At 44.8% G+C, this 16,053-nt stretch overlaps 1 protein-coding gene and 1 long non-coding RNA gene across 8 annotated transcripts in view; both read left to right on the plus strand.

The window, feature by feature from the left end:
* Positions 1-492: 492 nt before the first annotated feature.
* On the plus strand, positions 493-6,384 carry LOC148757498 (uncharacterized). Of its 2 annotated transcripts, XR_016022198.1 has the most exons (5): positions 493-593; positions 949-1,080; positions 1,594-1,676; positions 2,593-2,802; positions 4,712-6,384. It is a non-coding gene; the product is annotated as an uncharacterized LOC148757498 (long non-coding RNA). The 2 variants fall into 2 exon arrangements; XR_016022197.1 differs by lacking the exon at positions 4,712-6,384 and having other exon boundaries at positions 2,593-3,103.
* Positions 6,385-14,675: 8,291 nt separating this feature from the next.
* LOC148757499 (KRAB domain-containing protein 5-like) overlaps positions 14,676-16,053 on the plus strand; it is a 34,808-nt gene continuing 33,430 nt past the window's right edge. For 5 of the 6 annotated variants that reach the window (XM_088800555.1, XM_088800556.1, XM_088800557.1 and 2 more), the window contains exon 1: positions 14,676-14,815. The gene's annotated coding sequence lies outside the window, so the exon portion shown is untranslated. Of the gene's footprint in view, positions 14,816-14,942; positions 15,178-16,053 lie in introns of all 6 variants that reach the window. The other variant, XM_088800554.1, reaches the window with a different exon arrangement.

Consider the following 16,053-nt stretch of genomic DNA (forward strand, 5'->3'; position numbering starts at 1 on the left):
CAAAACTTCAGTTTACAGAGGGGAGGACCTGTCGCGTGGACTTCAAGGTCCATAGCGACTCCAGACCCATGTATGACGATGGGAGGTTGTGAAACGCAGCTTTACACTAGAAAGACGGAAAGTCACCTCGGTCGGGTGACCTTCACTCTCAGCTCTCCGCTTAAGAGTCTGTTAAGAAACGGCCAGGAGTGCTCGCTTCGGCAGCACATATACTGAAAAAGAATCGGCCAGGACCAAAATGCCGCCATAGTGAGAAGAGGGGTTTGGAGGAGCCCATGGGAAGGGGCCTGGACCTTGTTAAGAGGCTGCGCATGCGCGGTGGATGGGAGGAAGCAAAACCGGCGTGAGGGCGGGACCAGGACGTATCCAGAGATGAAGGGGGCGGGGCCAGTGATATGCTAGGTCAGAGTCTGGACGGCGAGGAAGGCAAAAGAGAGCGGGTAGAAGGAGAGGCTGGGGCGGGGCTTGGGCTTCCCGGCGCTTAGCAACCAAGGTTTATCTTCCGGGTTTAGAAAGCCTCCTGTGTCTCTAGCGTGTGCTGTCCCAAAGTTGCTGCCTGCTTGTTTTAAGTTGCTATGTGTAACAGGTTTAAGGTAAGAGCTTAGAGTATGAGTCACTTGTGTTGGAAACTCAGGTGTTTTCCTCTTAACAAGTTGAAAACGGTTTACGTCAAAAGCTGTTTTTCCCTGCTGGTTGCACGCGAGTACTGCTACTAAGATTAAAGCAACTCAGGGGGAACTAGGATCTCGGTGAGGGGGTAGACGTGAGGAGGGGATGGGATCCGGGAACATCTCTGCAGTTAAAATTAATCTAAGCAGTTTAAGCAAGAACTGCAGTTGTCTGTGGGGATTACGAACTTGAATGTCAAATACAAAGCTCTCCCTGGGTAGAATAGGCAGTTTCATACTATCACCATTTCCCCATGGTTAAATGCGTTTTTCATTTCAGCCATGGTTGACATTGCAGGATGTAGTCATAAAATTCTCTCCGGAGGAGTGGGAACGCCTGGACTCAGCTCAGAGGGCTTGTACGGGGATGTGATGTTGGAGACCTACAGGAACCTGTGCTCCCTGGATGAGGGTGAGGTCTCTCCAGAAGTCAGGATCTGCCCTTGTGTGTCTTCGTGTTCCTTTGTGTGCCTCTTGGGAGCCCCCGCCTCACTTGACTGAGACGAAGCTCTCTTTACTTGGACATGTAAAGCCTTCATAATGTGGCATCAAGACTTTGAACTTGCCCTTTCTTCAGGAAATTGGCCCACTCGTGATCCATCCGGGGTTGTTCCGGAGCTTATGTGTCTATAAAGCCCTGCGGCAAACTCAAAATATTGAATTCTTTGTTTTCTATCCCCATGTATTGATTCAGGAGTTCTTGGAACAGGGCTAGGTGGCTGCATATAATTCTGCCCTATGCACAGAGATAGACAAGCAGTGGACGGATTAGTGAAATATTTTTCTCAACCCATCTGTAGTATTCTCATACCTCGTTGATCAGAGATTGGGGATTCTGGAAAAACTACAGGTCTTTTTGCTCCTTTCTTCTTCTATGCAGGAGTTTAGTTGTCTAATTTGAATATTATCTCCATTTTGGATCAAGGGAAAGCACCCTGGACTCTGGAGAAGGAGTTGAAAATACCAAAAGAAGCTCATGGTGGGAATGTATGAAAGGTATGAACACAGGTAAGATCTCAGAAAGGAGAGAGGAACCTCAGCATTAATAGTGTTTGCTAAACTCTCCCCAAGAGATAGAGTTCAGTGGGCAAACAGAAGTTTATGTGTTGTGAACCCTCAATGGAAATTTTTCTTCTTCCCAGCTTACCCCTGTGTCATTCCACGTGTAAAATTTTACCTTTCACCCTTCAGTGGTGCTGCAGTTCCAATACAGACACTTGTCGTGGTCACAGCGCTGTTATGTGGCCCCTGCAAAGTCCCTGAGGAGCATGGGGCGGGCTGTCCCACACGGTCTCTTTCCTCCTTGGTCTGTCCTTCTGGACTTGATTCCATTGGTTGCTCAGTTCTTAGTCCTTACAGATCACTGAGGCCATTGTGGTCCTGCCTCCTAGACTTGTCCCAGTTCCATTGCCATTTCCTGTCCTTGGAAGACCTCATCAGAAGACGGGACTACACTGTCTTTTCTTCCTTTCCATCTCGTGCCCCAGCGTGGAGCTGTCTCCAGCCCTGTCTGCCTGTTCCAGTCTCTCAGCCATTTCTTCTGCTACACACTTGAGCAGTATATGTGCCAGGGAGGTGGGGAGGATCTCCTGTAACTGTTACTTAGAAAATCCCTAAAGGCAGCGGCCAGAGGTCCTCTCCTTGATCCCAGCCCTGCGTTGGGAGCACATAGGAATCTTCCAGGCTCTGAGCTTGGTGTCTGTGGTAGAGCTCGTGGTCCAGTCTCAAGAGCCTACATTATCCGACCCCATACCTTGTAGTTTTCTCTCTATACCACGCTACCTAGTCTGGGAATATAGACTCTTCCAGGTTTCCTATTTTCTTTAGTTTGCATGATTTGCCTCTGAAACTTGTTTGTGAAATCCTCATTCCTAGGGTCTGATGTGTTTAATTGTGTTCTTTTGCTGGTGTAATCGACCTGTAGGTTATGAACAACTTCTAGGGGACTTCTGTGGAGGAAGTCCTTGGTCACCGGAAATTCCTGACGGAGAGTACTTTCACTGATGTGTTTCAGTATTGTCCTGCTACATACAGAAGCAGCACTGGAAGCTGTTCGGTAGAGTGGTCAGCACGGAAGTGGAACTTAGGAATTTTGTATAAGTGCACCTTAAGTCTCATTGACTCATTATAACAAGTACGTGTGTTCTAAATACATACAGGGGGAGCTCCTCTTACCTTATGTGTCTTTTTTATTGTGTCGTATAACTTACATTATTTTACATCATTTGTACTTAGCTGAGGGAAATAAATTGTCTCATATTTTTTATTGTGATTTGAGAATAGGTAAGTGATTAGCATAAGTATTTAAAATCACTAGTTTTCTCCCTATTTTCCTCTTGCCCCAGCCTTTGGCAAACAGCATTCTCCTTTCTATTTCTAATAATTTGAGTATTATAGGTACTTCCCATAAATATAATCATATGGTATTTGTCTTATGTGCCTCATTTGTGACTGGTTCATTTCACTTAGCATAATGTCCTCAAGAGTCATCCATGTTGCAGCAAATGACTGGATAAGCAGAAAAATTACAAATCAAACCAGGACTTATGTGTGTGCTACACTATTTTAGTGAAAGAGCTCAGCTCTCCTATCTCCCTGGAAGTGTTTCTCACTAAGCTCCTGGCATTTGTTTTAAGCTTTTGTAATCTACTGCCTGGGTGGGCCATCATCATGCTTCAGAATATGTCATCTGAGTCTGTAGTTCCAAGTCCAAATCCTGTGTCTGTCACATTCTCTATAAATGGAGATGATGTGTTATACATGAACCCTGTGAACCTACTGATGTTATCTGAAAATGCTCATTGTGAGATATCCCTTTTCCTGCACCGTGTTATATGTTTTTATTTTGTAATGTGTTCCCTCACCTCAATCACTTTTCGAAGCACGGACTCTATACCATATATCGTGGGGCCCCGTACTGGATGACCAAAGGCCCCTGCGTACCTAGGGAATTGCTCTGTGGATTGGCTGTTACATAACTGCAGCCATAAAATCCTAACAGTGTGTGTTGGCTTCTTTCTTATATTTTTCTTTATAATAGTATGTATTTTCCTAACTGGATACTTTAGAAGTCAGTGATCCCTACATAGTTTCCAGTTCTCATGTTACGTGCTCTTTCTAGAATAGAAGTTCATTCGTTTAAGGTGGAGTCTTTACAGTTCATGTAAATATTTTAGAGTGTAACTTCCTGTAATACGGTTACCTGTTATATAGTGTTGGTTCTGTAAGGCTTTGCTAGAATACTTTATTTTGATATATAGACGATGGTCTTTCAGCATATATTATGGAATATAACACGCACCACTTGTTGATGTTTTAAAACGCCTCTTCTTCATGGGTACGCATAGTTTTAGAACAGATATTTAGAAAAGTATTTTGATTTTTAACAAGTGTTTTATTGACTTTTTAATTTTTTCATTGTGATATTTGTTGTAGAATTTTAAACTGCACTTTATTTAGATTATTCTTAAACAATCTTGTTTTAGATCATTTACCATTACAATATATGGCCTGCCTTCAGCATTCATTTATGTCCAATAATGTATGTAAAAATAGGTATAATATAATATTCTTTTTACCTCAGTTATGAGGTAGTGGAATGGTTTCTGCCAATTGGTATATGTTTTGGGGTCTTGGTGGGAAAATACCCTTTGCTTGAAAGGGTTTGCTAAATGTGAGTGTTTTTATCAGAGGTTTGAAACAAGGCTACCCTAAAATTAATTTGAATTGCATGTGACTACTATTTTGTTAGTAAAAATCCTGTTTCTTTATAATTTTAGAGGTTTGAGGGTCATGTTTGGGAAGTTTCATAACTGTGTTGAGTATAGCTTTCCTTTGGGTGTAATATTAGTTTTCAGCTCAAAATACTTATTTAGAAACTGATTAACAGGATAACTGGGGTTTTTAAAAATCTCATAGATATCTGTCCTCCACGTGTGATCAAAAAAGTAAAACCAACAGAGACTAGTAATAAGGAGGAGTATTTCAAACAGTGATGTTTGGAAGACATGAAAGCCATGTAAATGACGATTTTTCCTTCACAGAAATCCGGAAAAATATGCATGACTTTGCATGTCAGCAGAGAGAGGAAAAAGAAATTACAAAGCAATGCCTATAACTCATAAAAAACGTCTTACTAATAGAAGAGGTCAACACAGTAGAAAGATGCAGAAAACATGCCTATTGAAAACAGACTTAGGGCCGGCCCGGTGGCTCAGGCGGTTAGAGCTCCGTGCTCCTAACTCCGAAGGCTGCCGGTTCGATTCCCACATGGGCCAGTGGGCTCTCAACCACAAGGTTGCCAGTTCAATTCCTCGAGTCCCGCAAGGGATGGTGGGCTCTGCCCCCTGCAACTAAGATTGAACACGGCACCTTGAGCTGAGCTGCCTCCTGGATGGCTCAGTTGATGGTTGGAGCGCGGGCTCTCAACCACAAGGTTGCCAGTTCAATTCCTCGACTCCCGTAAGGGAGGGTGGGCAGCGCCCCCTGCAACTAAAATTGAACACGGCACCTTGAGCTGAGCTGCCGCTGAGCTCCTGGATGGCTCAGTTGGTTGGAGCCTGTCCTCTCAACCACAAGGTTGCCGGTTCGACTCCCGCAAGGGATGGTGGGCTGTGCCCCCTGCAACTAGCAACGGCAACTGTACCTGGAGCTGAGCTGCGCCCTCCACAACTAAGACTGAAAGAACAACAACTTGAAGCTGAACAGAACCCTCCACAACTAAGACTGAAAGGACAACAATTTGACCATTGTTCCCCAATAAAGTCCTGTTCCCCTTCCCCCAATAAAAACCTTTAAAAAAAAAAAAAAAAGAAAACAGACTTAGACCAAGCTTTTAGTCACATCTGCCTAATTTGGAGATATTTTAAATCAAAGTTTCCCTTTATGAAGGTAATGTAAGTGAGCGGTCTGTCAACAATACTCCCTCCGTTTCTCCACTTCAAGGAGTGCCTCCTAGTGTCCAAGCCCACATTTCCAATATATATGGGAATGACCTTAGGGATCCTTCAGTACTGACAAATGACCAGAAAACACGCAGGACAGATTCTTACAAATGTAATGTGTGTGGCAAAGTGTTTAGTGTGTGTTCGAGCCTAACTTACCGTCAAGTCAGACATCCTATCTTAGAAGTCATCAGAGAATTCATACAGGCGACAAACCATAGAAATATACCGAGTGTGGCAAAGACTTTAGTGTTGGTTCTTTTCTAATAGCTATCAGTCCATCCACAGTGGAGAGAAACCTTAAAAATATAACGCGTGTGGCAAAGGCTTTAGCGTGACTTCAAGCCTAACTTTTTATGAGCTATTCCATACTGGCGAGAGACCTTACAAATGTACCGGAGGTGGAGGGCTCTTAGGTGGAAGGACTTAAGCTCAGGATTCACCTAGTAGTTCATACTTGCAAATGCAGTGAATATGGCAAAAGTTTAAATCAGAGCTCACTCTTTACTAGATACAAGAACAGACATTCTGGAGAGAAACCGCACACCTTAATGTGTGGCAAGGTTTTCACAGGTGCAATGAGTGTCGCAAAGGCGTTACTTTGAGGTCAAGTATTAATCAACAGCAGAGACCCCATAGTGAGGAGAAATTATGTAAATGTATGTGGCAGAGCCTATTTCCAGGTCTCAAATTAACTAGAAATCAGAATGCATGTCTTTGAGAGAGCCACACAAAATCGATGTGTGTGTTAATGCTTTTACCCAAAGATCAAAAGTGTGGGACATCAGAGAATTCGTGCTGGAGAGCAACCTTACAAATGTAGTGAATGTCATGGGCTCTTCACTAGGTGTGTCTGCCTTTGGAGCAACAACAGAGTTCACGCAGGAAAGAAACTGCACTAATATTCTGAACATGGAAATACTTCTAAGAAACCATGTCCTCAGGATCCATTCAAGATTTCATACTGGGGAAAATCCTTACAAATGTAATGAATGAATGTAGTAAAATTTTAAAACAAGTCTCACAATTGACTACACACTCAAGAATCCATACTAGAAATAACTAAGTCTCTAGTTCTCTGAGGTTGACCTGGGACATTACATACTGCCGAAAAATTACAAATCAAACTGTTTTAAAACTCAGGACATTCTGTATATTACAGGAACAAGGGCGTGTAAAAACAGTCCATTATTTTTAGGGTTTGTAATACTTAGTTATTTGAGTTTTCTGGAAAAGACTGCATTACTATTTATGAATTTTAACGTGAAGTTAAAAGTCTGTTGAAGTTAAGCATTTCTTACAGGCCTTTCATGATGATCCCTGGGAAGCAATCCATACAGTGCAAGTGCCTCCTTCATTAGGCATATATCCATGACCCCTGGAAAAACAAGGACACTGAATATCAGATTCATTGTTGCATGAATTTGCATTAGGGAAGGCAGAGAGTAATGTAAAACTATGTTATCAGGCTTCATACTTACTAGGTTCAGGGTGCCCATCTCTAGACAGGCCCCTGTAGGTCACAGGAAAGAATGCTCTACCCATTGAGCATGAAACAGCAGGCTGGACTTGATGGGGATGGGCTTTCACTGGAGGAGAGTGATAGGTTAATGGGGCGATCATGTGGTAGAAATAATGCAGAAGAAATGGTGAGTTTCTCCATTGAATGGCAATAACTGCTCTATATCAAGAGTAATGAAAAATTTGTCTTATTCTCGGAAATTATAGAGAACAGTTATCTGACAGGGGAGCCATTAGTCAAACGAACCAGAACAGTGTGTGTGGTTCACACTGAAATGCTGGCATTACCTTTTGCCCGACTATTGAGAATGTATCTTAGGCCTCATGTTTTAATGAATAAAGTTAATCATTTTTCATAACCTTGAATGAATCATGCTACTTGTACCAACACTGTTTTATCCCACCTCCGTAGGGTACTCCATAACAAAGCAGCAGTGCACCATTAGGCGCTCAAATTTGAAGGAATTGATAACAATTTCTTTCCATCGTGTGATCAAGGAACATACAAGTTAGGGGTCATGTACTCATAAATTGCACTTGAGTTATTCTCTCCACACTCTGGCCCATGACATTTATGAGGCTATAATAAAAATACACTAGCGGTGCAATTTCAGCCTGATCTCTAAAACTTGCCCACCATTCATGAACGTACACCATAGGATTATATTTATGTCTTATTTTTACCCAAATACAACCCATGGCATACTCCTTGATGTATGTGAAGTGAAAATAGAAATGTAGTAAATATTAAACAAATGAAATCAAAGAACGTTTCAGGAATAAGTATAAATCTTTTGAGATTGGAGCACTTAGTGAAATTTAGGTGAGCAACATACAATAGAAATACTTTGTTGCTGTTGTTGGGAAAATTGGAAATTTCATATATTCACTCTCAAAACATTTTTGTTAATTTGCACTTGTAACCATTCACAACAGGGTGGAACCCTGTCCAAAGCTTGGTTTGCATACAGAGACTGGTGACACCATAAACTCAAATGTTAAGAGATTCCGTTTATATAAAAAAGCTTGCTTTCTGAAAGTAGTGTTATGTGCTCTTTCACGTCAGGAAAATCAGATTAAAACCATAAGTCAATATGAGATTAAATGCTACAGAGATAAACTGTGAACCAACCATCAGTGTGGATTACACCACAGTGTACTAGTCGCACTCGGATTAGTGTGGTGTTTAGGACCACTAGTTTATGCCCACACATTCCGTCCACCAGTCGGGAATCATTCCTCCTACCTTGTGTCTTTGCCACTGGACTAGTTTCTACCCCGCAGTAACCCCTTTTTGCTCTGTGACCACTTAACCCATCGCCTCATCGACCTCTTTCAGACACTGGCTATTCCACTGAAATGGGAATAGAGTCATCGGTTCTTTCCTGCTGCCTGGACTGCAGGCTCCACCCCATTCTGACAATGTAAGTGTAGCTCTCCTAGGAGGTTGGAGCTACTGGACAGTGGAGCTGTTTGGTATCACAAAGTTTTATTTCTTTATTGTCCTGTTGTTCTGTTGAGAGTTCAACAAACTTGTCCTGTGAAAAAACTGAGGTAATAGACCTACAATATTCTTTGGAACTATAACTATTTATGAGAAGGAAGTGTCTCGGGAAAGTGACTTTTTCATGAGGAAGGCACCGTTTCTAATACTGTATTAGATATAACTAGGTGACGTCAGGAACAGGAAACATCACGACTGGATATCCATTCGCAGGTGAACTGGAGTCAAGAAAGGATCCTTCCTCATTCCCGTCACATGGACTAGGACCCCGACTCCCTTGGGGAGGGTTTATTGAGGTGTTATTTCTGTGTTCCACCATAATATGTTATGTGACGAGGACTCCACTCAAGGCTCTAAATCAGACGAATCTCGTGACAGCCTTCTAAGTCACTCATTTGTGATTAAAGTCATGTGTAGGTAAGACTTTTTAACATTTCTTTTGGGACAGAAGTAAATGTATTTTTTTTGTGAACAAAGGAGGAACAAATTACTTCTGGTGGAATCTGTACTGCCATATATTGTAGCATTATTTTCCATTATCATTCTGTGAGATTGCACATCTCTGCCCTTTGATATTAACTTTGACCACTTGACTTAGGCCACCCTTCCTTCCTTTAGGATGATTGTACTTCCTACCAACATCACGGCAAGCTTGGCTGTGAGTTTTCGTGACTTCCTTGGCCAATTTGATGTGAGTAGAGGTGGCATATTTCAATTTTAAAGGTAAGCTTTAGGCATCTTTGTTTGCTTCTAACTCCGTCTTTCTCTGCTCCAGTCTTGGATGGACTGAAATGTCCCAGAATGTAATTATGGGCCAAGCAAGAGGTGGACGATGAGAGATATAATATGAGGAAGAAAGAAAGGTTTGTAGTTGTAAGCCAAAGAGAATTCAGGGGTATGTGCTACCACAGCTAAACTTCCAGAAACCTGACTGGTATTCTTTCAATGACATTTTCTTTTTTCTGTACCCTCCCTAACCTCCCAACGTTAAGATTACAGATGGGAATACATTATGTCCAGTAATTGTGTGACTTTGAAATCTTTGTTTTTCCCTTTCTTCTGCCTACACCCCCCCCACTCCTGTTCAAGCTGTTGTTTCTCAGTCTAGTTGTGTAGGACACAGCTCCCTGGCCCATGCTGGTGTTATGAGCCTTGCACTCCCCTCGGCTGAGGCAGGCAGTTGCCGGTCAGCCACTCAAGCAGCTCACGGCAGCTCACACCGGCTGCCAGCCCCTCACGCTAGCCACTGGCCACTCATGGCATCCCACGGCAGCTCATGCTGGCTGCCGGCTACTCACTCTGGCTTCTGGCCACTCATGGTCGCTCACGGTAGCCGGTGGCAGCACTTAGCAGCCCACGGCAGCACTCAGCAGCCCACAGCAGCTTACACCAATCTCTGGCTGCTCACACCAGCCCAGCTCCAGGGAGAGCTGTTGTTCACAATCTTAGCTGCAGAGGGTGCAGCTCACAGTCCCATGTGGAAATCCAACCTTGGATCTCCGCATTAGGAGCATGGAGCTCCAACCTCCTGAGCCACCAGGCCAGTCCCGACCTTGAAATCTTGATTTCAAGAATTCCTTTCCTACATTATTACCCTCATTCCTTTTATTTACATTTTTTTATTTCCCTTAGAGTATCCATTTATTTATTTATTCATTCATTTGTTTAATTTTTTGTTGTCTTTTTTTTTTTACTTTTTTTTTGTTTTAGGTTTACAAAGCAATGTGGTAGTTAGACATTTAACCCCCTCATAAAGTGATAACCCATCCAACCACCAAGCTACTACCCCTCTGATATCTTTTTTTTTTTTAAGTGATGAATGAGATTTTTTTTTTTTTAATTGGAGAAGGAGAACAGGACTGTATTGGGGAACAGTGTGTACTTCTAGGATTTTTTCCAAGTCGTTGTCCTTTCAATTGTAGTTGTGGAGGGCACAGCTCAGCTCTAGGTCCAGTTGCCGTTGTTAGTTGCAGGGGGCGCAGCCCACCATGCCTTCTGGGAATCCAACCGGCAACCTTGTGGTGGAGAGCCCACTGGCCCATGTGGGAATTGAACCAGCAGCCTTCCGCATTAACATGGTGTGTACGGCGGGGTTTAAATCCCTCATACCCCTCTGTTCCGGCAGGTTTTTAAAAGAAACTACTTTAAAATGCACTCTTCTCCTGAAAGCGTAAATGCTTCTATGTCATTTATTATTTTTCTATGGAATTTTTTAGGATTCACTCACCTATGATGTTAGTAATCCCTCCTGGTGTGATACTGCAGAAAGCAGCTTCCTTTGTGCAGTGGGACACGGCAAAAATTGCGTATGTACCGAGTTTCACTTCTCACTTTTTTGATGCGCACACTTTACACACCCGTGTGTGATATTTTTTCTTTCCTCTTCCCACTATGGGCTCCAGATGATGCGTGGCCAAATCTCCCATTAGATATTAACGAAACACAAATAATTCAATAAAATATGGAAAGTAAAAACAGTCAACAGTAAAAATGAGAATTCTCGTTATCCATCCTTAACGCATGGCTCAGAAAAAACGAAGATTCTTGTGATCCGTACGCAACGTGTTAAGAGCGTGGAGCTCCAACCACCTGAGCCACCGGGCCAGCCCCCCTCTGACATCTTATAGAGCTGTTACAATACCATTGACTATCTTCCCTACGTTGTACTCCACATCCCGTGACTGTATACATCTATATATTTAGGTATAGTTGACATTCAATATTATTCTACTTCAGCTTCAGGTGTATAGCACATTGGTCAGGCATCTACACAGTCTATGATGTGATCCCTCTGATAAGTCCAGGGCCCATCTGGTACCTTACATGATCTTTACAACACTGTTGATTATATTCCCCCATGCTGTATTAACTACCAATTTGTATTTTTTACTACGTTCACCTTTTTCACCCTGACCCCAAACCCATTCCCATCCATCACCCTGATAGATCTAGTGCCTATCTGGCTCCATACCTAGTTATTACAATATTATTGACTATATTCCTTATGCTATACCCTACATCCCCATGACTACTGTGTAACAACCAATTTACACTTCTTAATCCCTTTCCCTTTCACCCATCTTTAACCCCCCTCCCGTCTTAAAGAAGTCCCTCTAAGATTCTTTGTAATACTGGTTTGGTGGTGATGAACTCCTTCAGCTTTTTCTTGTCTGGAAAGCTCCTTATCTGTTCTTCAATTCTAAATGATAGCTTTGCTTGGTAATCTTGGTTATATGTCATTGCTTTTTATCTCTTGGAATACTTCCTGCCACTCCCTTCTTGCCTGAAAAGTTTCTGTTGAGAAATCAGCTGACAATCTTATGGGGGCTCCCTTGTAGGTACCTAACTGCTTTTCTCTTGCTGCTTTTAAGATTCTCTTTGTATTTACCCTTTGGCATTTTAATTATGTGCCTTGGTGTTGGCCTCTTTGGATTTATCTTGTTTGGGACTCTGTGCTTTCTGGGCTCGTATGTCTATTTCCTTCGCCAGGTTAGGGAAGTTTTCTGTCATTATTTCTTAAAATATGTTTTCAATTCCTTGCTCTCTTCTCCTTCTGGTACCCCTAATGCTAATGTTGGTACACTTGATATTGTCCTGGAGGCCCATTAAACTCTCAAGTTATTTCATTCTTTTTACTTTCTGCTGTTCTGGGTGGGATTTCCTGCTACCTTATCTTCTACATCACTGGTTGGATTCTCTGCTTCATCTAACCTGTTGATTCCCTGTAATATAGTCTTCATTTCCGTTATTGTATCCTTTATTTCTGACTGGTTCTTTTGCATGGTATCCATCTCCATTTTTATGCTTCCTATCTCTCTCTTGACGTTCTCCCTGAGATCAGTGGACATTCTTATAACCAGTGTTTGGAACTCTGTGTCTGATAGGTTGCTTATCTCCATTTCACTTAGTTGTTTTTCTGGAGCTTTGTTCTGTTCTTTCCATTGGGACATGTTTCTTTGTCTTCCCCATTTTATCTGGCTCCCTTCGTTTGTTTCTATGTATTAGGTAGGGCTGTTATGTCCTCTGGTCCTAGTAGAGTGGCGTTATGTCGTAGGTGTGCTGTGGGTTTCAGTGGTGCAGTCTTTCTGGTCACCTGAGCCCTGCACTCCAGGTATGTCCCTTGTGTGGATTGTGTGTGCCCTCCTCTTGTAGTTGAGCCTTGGTTGATAATTGCACATCAGTGGGAGGGACTGATCCTTAGGCTCACTGGTTGTGAGGACTGGCCTTGACTACAGTGGAAGAGTTGTTGTGCAGGGGCTGATCCTATGGAACAGGATCTGCCTCAGCAGGACTCTGGTGCCTATTATACTTGGAGGCAGCTGGGTAATGCTCCAGCTCATTTTGAAGCTGGCCACTAGGGGTGCGAGCCCCAGGACCACCTTGAAGAGGATCTGCTGTAGCTCAAGTTCAGCCACAGCCCATGCCCCACCAGGGGCCACTCAGCGGGAGCCACAAAGGAATCTGCAGATTGCGGCTTCTGTGCGGTACTTGGATTACCTTGAGATGTCAAGCCGCGAACCAAAGCCAGCTGCCACTAGTGCCATGCTTAGGGCTACTCAGCCAGAGGTACAGCTCTTGCTCAAGCCAGATGCTGCTTGTCTTGGTTCCGCGAACCTTTGAGAGACCCTAGGAAAGTCTGCAGCTTGAGCCAAGGCATGTGGTCTGCACGAAAAAGCCACTGAGAACGGACTGGGTATGCCCGAAAGTTGTGTGGGGAGGGGTCTCGAATCGCCAAGGTGGCAAACAAACTGCAGAGCCTCAGATATGGCAGCGCCTGTGTCCACCTGCAGGGAAGGGGTAGGGCTCAGCAAAGAAACAATGTTAATGCAAGCCTGACACTATCAGCCCAGGGTAAGGGCATCACAGGGTAAGGGCTGAGTCCCATAGGCTTCCCTTCCTGCCTTTAACACAGAAGCCAGCTGGAGCTCCAGGTCATTCGTTACCTGTGCTTCTCACCAACTGGCTATAGATTGGAGGTTTCAACAACCCCCACCTTAGGTTCAATTAATTTGCTAGATCAGTTCACAGATTTTCAGTTTATTAAAGGATGTGATAATACAAATGGATGATACAAATCAGATGAAGAGATACATCGGGTCAGGTCGGGGAAAGTCCGGAGCATAGAAGCTTCTGTGCCTGTGGAATTGGAGTGCATCACCCTCCAGGTGTGGATGTGTTCACCTTCCTGGAAGTCTCTGAACCCCCAACTATTGGGATTTTATGGTAGTTTCCTCATGTAGGCATGATCAATATGTAACTCCATTTCCAGCCCCTCTTCCTCTCTGGAGTGTAGGGGTGGGGCTGAAAATCCCAAGCTTCTAATCATGGCGTGGTCTTTCTGGTGACCAGTCCCCATCCAGGAGCCCACCAGAGTCACCTCAATAGAACAAAACATGCTCCTAGTGCTGCATCACTAGGAAATCGTAAGGGTTTTAGAAGCTCTGTGCCATGAACCAGGGGCAGAGACTGATTATATATATATATATATATATATATAGTTATCTCATAGTTCTATAGATGGCAGTTAGGTCAACTGCATTGATTTATTAATTTCATTGTTAAAGTTTTCTACGTACTCATTTTCTAATTGTTCTATGTATTGTTGAGAGAGGGGGCATTAAGTGTGGATTACATTTTTTCTTGTTGCATCACGGTCACTTTTTTTCAAAAGTCCTGGAAGCACACACACTGTTCCCCAATAAAGTCCTATTCTCCTTCCCCAATAAAATCTTTAACAACAACAACAAAACATATATATATATATATATATATAATGTGGGTGCAAAAGATCTCACCTAAAATAGAGGTAATGAACACAATAGTCTGTAACCAATGAGCGAGGTGCAGAAAAGCGCCGCCCCACCCAACTGTGGCCCCACCCCTCCCCCTGGGTCCGGTCCCTCCCGCGGGCCTCGCCCACTCCTGGCTACAGGACCCGCCCCGCCCATAACCTTAGCGCTCAGCGCAGGTCCCGCCTGCGGCCCAGGTTTTCACGTCGCGTCCCCGCAGAGTTTGTTGCAGACCCGGAAGCGGCTAAAGCAGCGAGAAGGTCCGGTTGGCGCCGTGACTTTCAGTTTTCGTAGTTTAAACCTGGGCGTCTCAGTCCACGGTCCCGCACACGTGACGCCTGGGCGGTCACTACGGACGTTGAAGTCCCCGCACCAGCGCCCCCCACAGCGGTGAGTCCCGCGTCCTGCGGAGACGTCCCGATACCAGAGCTTTTCGCTGCCCGGTAGAGGGTCCGCGGGGGTTTCCGGGTAATCAGAGGCCGTCCTCCCTCTGGTCTCTCCGCCTTCGGGCCCTTAGACCCCGCCGGCCGCGTTGTTTTCCTGCTTAAAACCCTCCACCGGGCAGCCCCCACGCGCGGCGTGAAGTCCTGGGAGATGGACTCGGGAGATGGGAGTCCGGCCGTTGGCGCCCCTCCCCCAGCCCCGCCACGCGGCCCCTGGAGCCCCGCCTCCCCCCGGGGCTGGGGTTCTGCAGACCCTCCGCCGCCTGCAACCCCCCTCGCCCCAGTTTAATAAGAGGCCCCGAATCCCAGGTAGAGCACACTGTTCAGGGGGATGGGATTTGGGAGGGAACACCGCGGGGTGTCACCAGGTCACCCCCTCACCCGGGGAGGGGCTTTGTGTGAGCGGGGACTGTGAAGGGCCGGCCAGGAAAGCGGCAGAACGAGGGTGTGAGGGGGTCACGAGAAGGAGACAGATGAGAGAGGAACAGACAGGTGAGAGGGCAGAACGGTCAGTGCGGGTCGGTAAAGAGGAGGCAAAACAGGATGTGGGAGGGACTTGTAACGCGACGGTAAGACAGAACGAGTGACTCGGAGAAGTAGCCAGAGGAGAAAGAAAATGGAGAAATACGGAGGGAAGGGGGAGCTCCAGAGAGATGAAGGGGAACCTAAAGGGAGAGGGGCCCCTGGTTAGCAGAAGTGGGGGCAACAAAGGACAAGGCACTTTAGAGGAGAGAGGGGTTAGGAGAAGAGTTAGGGGAGCCGAGTGCAGGAACTGAAAGGGGTTGGGGGTTGACAGCACAGCAAGAAGCCTCCCTGAGCTAAGCTGGGGGTGTCAGTGAGTCCCGACACAGGGGTGTAACAGGACAGACAGTGTCACGGGAAGAGGAGGGGAATAAGGAAGGGAGAAAGAGGCAGAAATACATGGAGATGGGGAGCAATCAGCCAGATTAGGGAGAAAGAGCAACTGAAGTTGAAATAGGGTTCAAGAGTTTCACGGAAAAAGTACAGGGAAGGGAATAGAGAGAACGGAGAAATCAGGAGAGGAGAGAGGAGGCAGGAGAGGACAGCAGTGGAGAGATCCAGGTCGAGAGGGACACAGACCATAGACAGGAATACCTACTAGCAGAGGAAGAAGGGGAGCCCGCAGCTGGTTGAGTGGTGAGCAGGTGGGATGTGGGTGATCAA

Source organism: Rhinolophus sinicus, chromosome 8 (assembly GCF_057876585.1).
Source record: "Rhinolophus sinicus isolate RSI-liver-muscle chromosome 8, RSI-T2T, whole genome shotgun sequence".
NCBI classification, from domain to species: domain Eukaryota; kingdom Metazoa; phylum Chordata; class Mammalia; order Chiroptera; family Rhinolophidae; genus Rhinolophus; species Rhinolophus sinicus.